General features: G+C 47.3%; 1 pseudogene; it reads right to left on the minus strand.

Moving 5' to 3' along the window:
* Positions 1 to 214: 214 nt before the first annotated feature.
* Positions 215 to 875, minus strand: LOC147992410 (small polypeptide DEVIL 4 pseudogene; annotated as a pseudogene).
* Positions 876 to 10,284: the final 9,409 nt, after the last annotated feature.

A 10,284-nucleotide genomic window follows, 5' to 3' on the forward strand; every position in this document is an offset into this window, starting at 1 on the left:
TTGCATGTTGAAAGAAATATGTTAGTGGGGGCTAGCTATTTAGATATAGAAGATTTTGACCAAAGAGACAGAGTACTCTCGTACTTTTGCGGTTTCATTTGGATATTACCGCCACAAATTAAGCTCGCAAAAATGCTCACTTGACATGGCTATATGTGTGTAGAATCGTCCAAACAAATGATCTTTGGAGGACGCAAGAACATTTTGATGGCAATCATGCCTCAGCTGCAAAAATCACACCATGGAAGACAACGAGCTAGACAGCCTGTTTCTTCTTTTTTTGGCCTTTTGTTTCGCACATAGCAAAAACGCAACCGAGATGCAACAGCGTACCCAGTACAGATTGATACATGTGCATCCTCGCCATTGCAGGACTTGGGAGCACCACGCCACACTCCGAACAAACCTCCAAACCCAGAGTAACAGTCAGCAAACAACTACTACCTACGTCCCCTGCCTATGTATGTACACGAAAGTGTTAATCTGCCAAGCCTGCACAGCGTATGAACAAACAGACAAAACTGTGATCCAACAAGGCAGCAACAACAATAACTGCTAACCTAGATACATGGTGGCTGGACAGACGACCAAGCAGAGATGTAGCAGGGGCAGGGTCGCAGGTAAACATCGATCGATGGAGGAGCGAGCATCAGTCATGGTGGCAGAGCAGCATGACGACGCATCGCCGGATGATGTATAGCCTGGCCCTGTGCTCCCGCAGAATCCTCGCCAGCCTCCCTCCTCCGCTTCCACCTCCGCCCCCTCTTCCCTTTTGCTTCTCTTGCTTCCTCACATCGTTCATCCGAGCTGAACTCGAGGGCAAGAGGGCCAGGTGGCCTGGAAAGGGCCGGTACGCCACTCTCTTCTCTATTGGATCTGCCTTATGCTTTGGCTGTGGTTTGTGTGGACCACTTCGACGTGCTTTTATACTAGGGGAATCGCCTCCTGGCACAGAGGCAGACTCCATGGATCTCTAGTCTCTCCTCACATCCTCGCCTACCTGTGCAGAGTATGATAATCCATAATCAAGTCAGAGAGAGAGAGAGAGAGAGAAAGCAGGATGAGTGACATGCACATGCAGCAGCGGACGCGGCTCGTCTGACGTACGGTTATATCCATCTAGGCACCGGAAGAATCACATCGGTTCCTTCGTTAATTACACGGTCCAGGAATGCTAATCCCACAAGCATCTTCTTCTGGGATTCATTTAGGCTAGTCCCATTTCCACCAGCTAATGAATGTCTTAATTCTATTTGACATGTTTTTGTTGGAAGAGAATATCTCTCTCTTGAGGTGAGATGTATCAAGCAGCTCTGCTGGCCAGGCTAGAAATCTCAGATTTAATTCTCCAGTTTGGCTGTTTATGTCATCAAGTTGGGGGATCGGCTTATTATAATAATAATGCACACATGATGTCATGAAATATAGTGTTCCATTCTGTTACTTAATTCATCCACGGGTTAATCATTTCATGTAAGTAGCTAGTGTGCAGCCAGACAGGCGAGGCAGCCAATGCACGATCGAACATGAAAAGAAACAGGAATACTGATAGTTTGACTGATTGGCTTCCAATATAATTGGGCAAATTTTATATGGTCCAATGGAAAAACTCTAAATAGTAAAAAAGAATATATTGCACTTTTGGAGTTGTGTCACTAATTGTACCTTAATTTCCCTAAAAATACTAAATGTACTTTAATTAATTCGTAAAACCGTCTATGTCGTTCAATCGTACATAACACCGGTGGCTGGTCGTCACAGGTAGTATTATGCATACCAATTAAGCAATGTTGATGAGGTGGCATATAATTAAATAAAGAAAGAGATGCTTGAGTATCATATCATGGTACCGTATCGTATTAAATGATGTGATACTTTGTGTCATGCATGACAATAAATGTAGTCCTATATGATACCAACATACGATACCATGCATTACGGATGTAGTATAATACGCATGATACTAGTATATACTACTCCCCGTTACAACCAGCCTAAGTATCGTCTAAACACACTTTTGTCCAATTAAAGTGCACTTTTCCCTAATCAAAGTGTACTTTACTCTGAACAAAAGAATGATATCCGGTCCAGGCATCGCGGCAAGTTGACGTGCTCGCATGCATGCTCGGGGTCACTTCACGTGATAGCCACATGCAACGTTAACTACTCTGCTTAAGCTGAGTTTTCGTACGACCCCTATATGTAGTAGTAGTATTAACCTACTGCGCGTCGTACTATTGCAGTTTTAATTCACGGGCCGGCGACCGTACGATAATCTTGGGAAAATCTCACGTCTCATGTGCACTCGCAGTGATGACGCCTTTGAGTTGAGCATAGCTTACTGCCGGATTAAAATCTCATCGCAGGCAGTTCAGACCCGTTTCGCCCATTCTAACCTAAAGCCCGAATTTTACCCCTCTAGACATCTCATGCGCGTCGAGGAAAGTCTCTCCGTCTCAAGATACAATTAGCAACGCACGGTGCCTCTTCGGGCCTCACTGGCCCTGCCTGGATACTTGTGCAGTGCATGCATCATAAATATTTTACCCCAGGAGATACATGCATTTCTCTCATAAAAAGGAAGAACCCCTTGTAGAAAATGTGGAGCTAGCTAGCTAGCTTCATGCCGCTGCACGGGCGCATGCACATGCACATGCACGATGCAGCACAGCGGAGCATGCAGCGGCGGCACCCTCTCCCTCTCTCTCTCTCTGATGACTCACGTCTGAGGGAACAAATCGCCTCTGTACAGCCGGTAGACACCGGATCAGCTAGCTAGCCAGCTCCATGATCACGATATGCCTGTAATGTCACTACCTCCTCCTGTTCCTGTTGAGATTCACTCAAGATAATCTCACATGCATGCATGCCGCCATGGACATGGTTTCTCGGAAGGAAGGCGATGGATGGGTGGGCGGAAAAGCGCAGGCAGCCGATGGAGAAATTTCCGGAGTCGGATGGAAAAGCGAGGCTGCGCTGGCTGAGATATTTCATTATTTCTTGACACGGATGGAAAAGCGCGGCTGGTGGCCAGGCAGGCAGCCGAGGGGCACATGATATGAACGATCCTTCGCCCGGCCGGATCTCTCATGTGTATACTACTATTTCTTTAGGTTCATAATGACACTTTTTTAGTTTTCAATTTAGTAGTAGTATAATGCATGACGTCACGATAATAATGTTAAGTGAGACTAAGCTGGTACTTTCGGCTTTTCATAATGATACCGATGCCCGTTTGGTTGGATTGGATTCCAATATATTGGGAGCCTTACATGCTCAGAGCTATACAATTTTGTGGTGGATAAACACTCGCTATGAATTATGAACTGAGCTCCTCCCCTCGTCTCTCCCATCCCCCTCGCGTCGCCTCCCCTCGGGTGGCGCCAGGTCGGGTGGTCGCGGTGGCAGATCTGGTGAGGCGGAGGCGGTGTCTCACGCGGGAAGGTCAGGGGCGGCAGTCAGGGCGGCGCCCTTGCTGCGCGGCGGCGATGGAAACCTACATGGGCGGCGGTGTGGCGGCCGCGGGCACATGGGTGGCTCCGATGGTTGCGGATCTGGCGTCCTGTTTAGATCTGTCTCGGTACGGCCTTGGCCGGCCGGTGGCGCGAGGAGGACCGATGAGGGGTGGCTGGAGGCTCCCTGCCGGCGTGCCGACGGCGGCCCTTGTCTCCACGACGAGGCTCCGTTCGGTTCCAACCAGCTGCGAGGTTGGGGGGACGCGACTTTCGATGAAAATCGCGCCAACTTCGATCATGACGGACGATGGCGGCGTCTATGACGTCGTTCCCTTCTCGAGGCATCGTTGTTGCAGGTCGTGGCGCCCCACTCGTGATGCTCCGAGGAAAATCCTAGATCTGGATCTACCGGATCGGACGATGATGGTACCTTTGATGCCGTTGTCCCTCCTAAGGGCATCGTTTTGGAGCAAGTGCTAGTTGGACGGGACAAGCGGAAGAGCGGTGTCTCATCCGCCGCAAGGCCGACGGCGGATCCCGGTGGCATGGTGCTGCGGAGGTTTGGCGACGGGCGCGTGTGGACGGATTCGTGCAGGATGGTGGAGTTGTCTGGCATCGTGGTGGTGTCGACGGCAGGCCAGTCAAGGTCGATGGGTCGGTTGCTGCTCTAGAGATGGACTGGTGGAAGATGGCGGCAGCAGCCTTTGAGAGTGCGTCGGTCCGGTATGGGACTCAATCCTGGTATGTGGCTGGCATGGGGCATCCGGCTTTAAATGTTAGGGTCTGGTGCGATGTCTGTTTGGTATTAAGTCCGGATATTCGGCACACCTTCATCAATGAGATAGGAATAGCAACATGTGTTGTCTAGATGGTGGCTTCAGACTCACTGATGTATTACTTTGTATGATCTCTTTGAATAATTAATAAGATGACCGCATGCATCATCCAGATACAGAGGCCGGGGGTTCATCCTTCTTTTTCAAAAAAAAAATCACATAAACTGCATATCCGTGGGGTAGTCGTCGATCCAAACCCTGGTCTTAGCAATATCATAATACACATTATGTTACGATGGACCAACGGGCTGGTAAATCATTTTCACTGCTGGCCATCAAATGGGTGCTCAAGTGTCGAAGATTACCCCATTTAAATTGTTCTAACTCCTTCGCCCATTTAAGCTGACGGTACGTGCTCTCCGTCTGCTCGGGTGGTCATGTGCCAGTGCCAGGCACATGAGCAAGTGCTAAGCACGCTTAATTTCGTACCACGATGGAATTAAAGGCCACCGTACGTATACTACCACTCCCATGCGTTTTTTGCAAGGGGCCTCGTGCGTTCGAACAAACCTAATTAAGCTTCCCCTGCAAAAAAAAAACTAATTAAGCTTAGCTGCTATACTAAGAACTAGCTCGATCGTGCATGGATTGGCGCTAACTGATTGCAGAGGGCAAGTTTAACTAGTCATCCATGACGCCTGCATGCAGTTTTACTTGCATACTTATATTACTTGAGTTAAGAGGATGTACACTATATGTATATTCAGGAAAAAAAATTATATGAGACCAGGTCTCACGGTTAGCAGGTGAGACCCGTCTTGATGGATGACACGTGGCATTCACAAATCACAAAGCATCTAATCTCCCCCCCCCCCCCCTCTCTTGATTTTAAGTGAGGGATAGGGGATGGTTTATGATTTGTGAATGACACGTGTCATCCATCAGGATGAGTCTTGTGTGAGACCTGGTCTTGTAGAATTCTTTTCCGTATATTCAGGTGGCCGACAGGGCCAAGTAGAAGGAAGAAGGATTGCGTACAGATAGTATTCTATTTTGCGCAATTAAGTGTCCGTGGACTTAAGGCCCGGTTGATGAACTATACAGTGACAACATAGTTGAAGAAGATCAGCAACAAGATCTACACCATTTCACGTACACATTTGGAATATTACAAAAGCTGTTCGGTTTTATCACGTCAAAATAACACAAGAGCACAACAAGAATTTGCTCCAACAATCCACGTCACTTGTTAGTCAAATGCGCAATTGCCAACCCTCCTCCACAAGTAGATTGTTGTGTAACCCCACCGCTCTCAATCTCCCCCGTGTTGGTTGTGGCGGCATCGATAACTCGATGGTGTAGATTCCTGTGCTAGCCCTCTGGCGAACGAGGTTAGGGTTTGAGGTGTGGCAGTAGCAGTAGCCTCCCTTTGCAGTTTGGTGCTTCGGTATCTTCTTGGTCACATTGTTATGGCCTGTCAGCCTTTTTGGAAGTTGGGATCTTGGAATTGTGAATCTTTTGGCGATGGTTTCACTATTTCTTCTCAAGAGCATTGGTCTGGTAGGTCGGTGACAATGATCGCATTCCATTCGCGATCAATAATGATTGGCTGGCTCGGGCGATGGAGGGGCAACGATGGTGATGTCCCAACATCCCGTTCATGAGGGAGAAGATGATCGACCTCTCAGGGTATATTTCCTTTATTTTTCATGAATGCCTATATTGCTGATTTGATCAATAAATCTGCGGAAACAAAGTGACACTGAAAATACACATAAAAATAATGATGCTTTCACTTTCCAATCCAATTCCAAAATTTGGCATTTTGGGTTCTCTCTCACTCTCTGACTAATAAGTCATCACTCCGGCCCCACAATTCAGGCCTCAGCGCGGAAAGCATGCAATGAGGAGTTAGGTGTAGGGACCTCCACGTCGGATGCACATCACGAGCACAGGGCACTTTCCTCCAACAAAAGTGCAGCTTACCCTAATACAAAATGATATCACATCCCTCCAACCTACTAACCGTGATTAAGATACACGTTACCAGCGGTGCTCCATCTGACCCGGGGTCTCATGTACTCTGCGACGCCCACATGCAAATATTCGGTGCTTAAGAGCATTCCTACACAGACGACGATTGCTAGCCGATACATGCACGACATGGCTCCTCGGACCATCTATTGGCAATTCTGAACAGCCCTACGCGCTTGGATTAGCAATCGTGCAAGTACCGTTCAGCCAAAAATCGTCCGTGAAATAGTTACGGGTGCGAGCATTGCTACACAGACGACGATTGCTAGCCGATACATGCACAACATGAATCCTCGCATCATCCATTGGCAATTCTGAACAGCCCTACACGCTTGGATTAGCTATCGTGCAGGTACCGTTCAGCCAAAAATCGTCCGTGAAATAGTTACGGGTGCTTAATTAGGCTGCTCTTTCATTGGACCATTCTGCATACGGTCATCTCATGTTGGAGATTAAGAAAACTCTGGACTCGCGTGGGTTTATTCCGTTGAAAATTGAGCGTCATCAAAATAGAGTTGCTCATAGTTTAGCTAGTATAGGAAGATCTGGTGGTAGCACCGCTTGTTGGTTGCGCCGTGTGCCAGACAGCGTTACTCATGATGTAATAACAGACTGTAATTCTGTTTCTGAGAAATAAAACCCACATTATCCTGCAAAAAAAAAATTAGGCTGCTCTTTCATACGACTGAAGGGCCACACTGGAAGTCATAAACCCACCGCGCGTGTATTACAGCCGTTGTTAATTCGCGCGGTCAGCGAGGGTACGACGATCTTTGGAAGATCAAGGGTGACACATGCGACATTGCAATAAGACCGCGTCTGAAGTCTGAACCGAGCCACTTGCTACTAAGTTCATTAGGAGGCTACTACTGTGCTTAGCTATTCTGGGCGCAGGGACAGCTCCCGTTCGGCTTCAGAGTTCTCTCGTGCATTGCATCACAGAGGATATGTTTGTCTATTACTAGCTTAACTAACTATCTAGCTTTTTAGAGAAAAAACTAACTATCTAGCTAGTAGTAGGAGATGATGGGTTTGAATAGCTCTAGGATATGTGTAATTGGTGAGGGTGCTATCTATCCTAGCCCATCATCCTAGTGACAGGAGATCATATCAAGGGGACCGGAAAGCAATATTCAACTTCATCACACTTTTAGTTAGAGCACTTTTCTACGCCTACGTGTTTCCACGCTTTGCTACATTGGCTCCTTCGGTTGTTGAGAGAACACTGCCCACTTGAAAAATGAGACCGCCGACATACTTCAGGCGCCTGAAATATATTGTAAGGGCATATTCAACACCGACTCTGAATCTGTCCGCATACATTCAAACCGCGTGCTCCGGACCACGGAAGCCATCCAACGTGGTTCTGTATCGATTCGCTGAGCTATCTAGATCACGTTTTTTTCGCAAACTGGAACCAAACGTGGGGGGCTTTACGGGAGTCTAGACATGATACATCTTGAACTCTTACACCCGCGGCCCACCCAAAATGAAGGCGGGGCCTGCCCTTTTGTAGCATCCCGCATTGTTTCTACGCCAAAATTCCCCACTTTCTTCTTCCATCCCGCAGATCTCTATCCAATTCCTGCCCTTTCCTCCCACTTTCTTCTTCACTGCCGTCGTCAACGCATGGAACTAGAGCAGGCCCTGCTGGAGATGGAGGTGAGGGAGGTGCGGGAGGATCTGATCATCACCCTCGCCCGGAAGATCAACTCGACGCAGCAAAATCACCGCGTCAAAGCGAAAGATGCAAAGGAGGCAACGCTCGCGAAGCGGAAGGCGGGTGAAGGGTGTGCTGATGGTTTTCGTGGCGGTAGGCGTGCTGGTCGCAGACGTGGTGGAGGTCGCAGCCAGGGTTGCAAAGCGCATATGGTGTCGCCTAGCATCCAGACGCCGCCATGGCCGGAGCATTACAATGCTCTGTACTACTACGCCACCAAGTAGCTTGGTAGGCAGTTCACGGCAACCGCCGCCGGGCATGTGCCTTACATCGTCGACGTCAACGCGACGCCGCGGCTCTTCTCGTAGTCTGCTTAGCCACAGCTCATCCAGGCACGGACAGTGGGCGGGGAGCACATTGGTGCCAGCATGTTCTTCGCTGCTATGCCTAAAGCCGGTGAGAAGGCGCACGGCGACGCAAATGCGAAGATGTTGGACATCATTCACAACGGCAGCGGAGAAGGAGGCTATGAGGACGGGCAGGTGAAAGATTCAGATCCCACCTAGTCCGGCAACTACACTCATACGAAGCAGGGCTACTCCCAGGTCGACACACAGCAGAAGGAGAATTGGGCTGCCGGATAGGCGGAGGAGGAGGTGGATGAGGATGAGGACGGTGAAGACGATGATCCGAATGGTTTTGGCGGCGATCCGAAGAAGAAGGGTAGAGGAGAAAGCTTCAAAATGCGGGAGGACAAGCTGTTGTGTGATGCATGGTAGTAGTAGATGATGGGTTTGAATAGCTCTAGGATATGTGTGATTGGTGAGGGTGCTATCTAATCCTAAGGACAAGAGATCATATCCAGGGGACCGGAGCGCCATATTCAATTTCATCGCGCTTTTAGTGGGCTTCTCTACGCTTACGTGTTTCCACGCTTTGCCACGTTGGCTGGCTCCTTCGGTTGTTGAGAGAACAGTGCCCACTTGAAAAATAAGACCGCCTATATACTTCTGGCGCTTGGAAAAAGGTGTAAGTGTGAGTCGAATATCATGAAAAATGGAAGGCTGGATGGCCGTATTAAACCTCCGAACTATTTTATGGATAGATCCACTCTCGACCATTCCTCTAAATCCCACTTGGCCTCGTTTTCCTCTGGCGCTGATAGCCCCCATCCCCTTCCCACCCAGCCAAATCAACCTTTGAAGCCCATACACTGGGGATGCCATGTCCTTGTTGGTGTCCATGTCCTCGTTGTCATTCCCACGATTGTTGTGTGCACAGGGTATTTGTAGGTGAGGATTTGGTATGTGAAGGAGAAAGAAGAATATAATGACATGTGGGATCCACCTCTTTTCTAGGCCCACATAATTAGAAAGCATATAAGTATTGTCTTGCATGTGGGCCCTGACGCGCCGAGGATTGGAAGAGGGAAAGCTAGAGATCAATAGTAAAAGGACCACAATATCTGGTCGATGATTGCCACGGAGAGAGGCTCAACGAACGATTTGTTTCTTGGTAGGTCGATCAACCAACAAACGTTTTCATGCGCTGGGGCGCGGGCGGTCTAGTGAAGAAAATTAACATTAGCCCTAGCTAGCTGGTTTCCACTTCATTATCTGACTGCTCCGTGTTAATGGGAAAAGGTAGGAAAAGTGCCTTTCTTTTTTCCTTGTTTCGGTTTAAGTGCACTTCTTCCATTCCAAGTAGATGGGCTTGATTTGATCCCTCACGTGATCAAAGGGAATTTCCATGCTCAGAAAAGGGCAGGAAACACTGGTTTTTCCAGAGTCCACATAGGCCACCCTTTAGCTTCGCCCTTGGGCCTCCAGGCTCAATTACCATTTTCTTTTGTATAGAAAAAATGGAAAAAAGATTTCCCATTATGTACGTAAAAAGAGGTGTATAAAAAATTGCCATATTAAGAAAAATAATTCTGTCCCTGATCTGAATTATGAAAAATGCCATGCTACTTCATAAAACTGCCATTACCCTAATTTGTAAATTTACAATGAGTGTGATAAAAAATGTCATGCGATCTACAAAATAATTTCCATGGTAAACTTTGAAACTGCCAGCTTGTAGAAAAAATGTTTTATTTGGATAATAAAATTTTAGAAAAATGACATCTCTTAATAATAAAAATACCATTTCTTAATAATAAAAAAATTCCATCTCTTACTAATAAAATTGACATCTCTTAATAATAAAAATGCCACCCTTTAATAAGAAAAATGCCATCTCTTAGTAGTAAAAAAATGTCATTTTTAATATTCAAAATGACATCTCTTAATAATAGAAAAATGTCATATCTTAATAATAAAATACCAGCCCTTAATAATAAAAAATTCCATCCCTTAAT

This window comes from Triticum urartu, chromosome 1A (genome assembly GCF_056163025.1).
Source record: "Triticum urartu cultivar PI428250 chromosome 1A, HENAU_Tu73, whole genome shotgun sequence".
Lineage (NCBI taxonomy): Eukaryota > Viridiplantae > Streptophyta > Magnoliopsida > Poales > Poaceae > Triticum > Triticum urartu.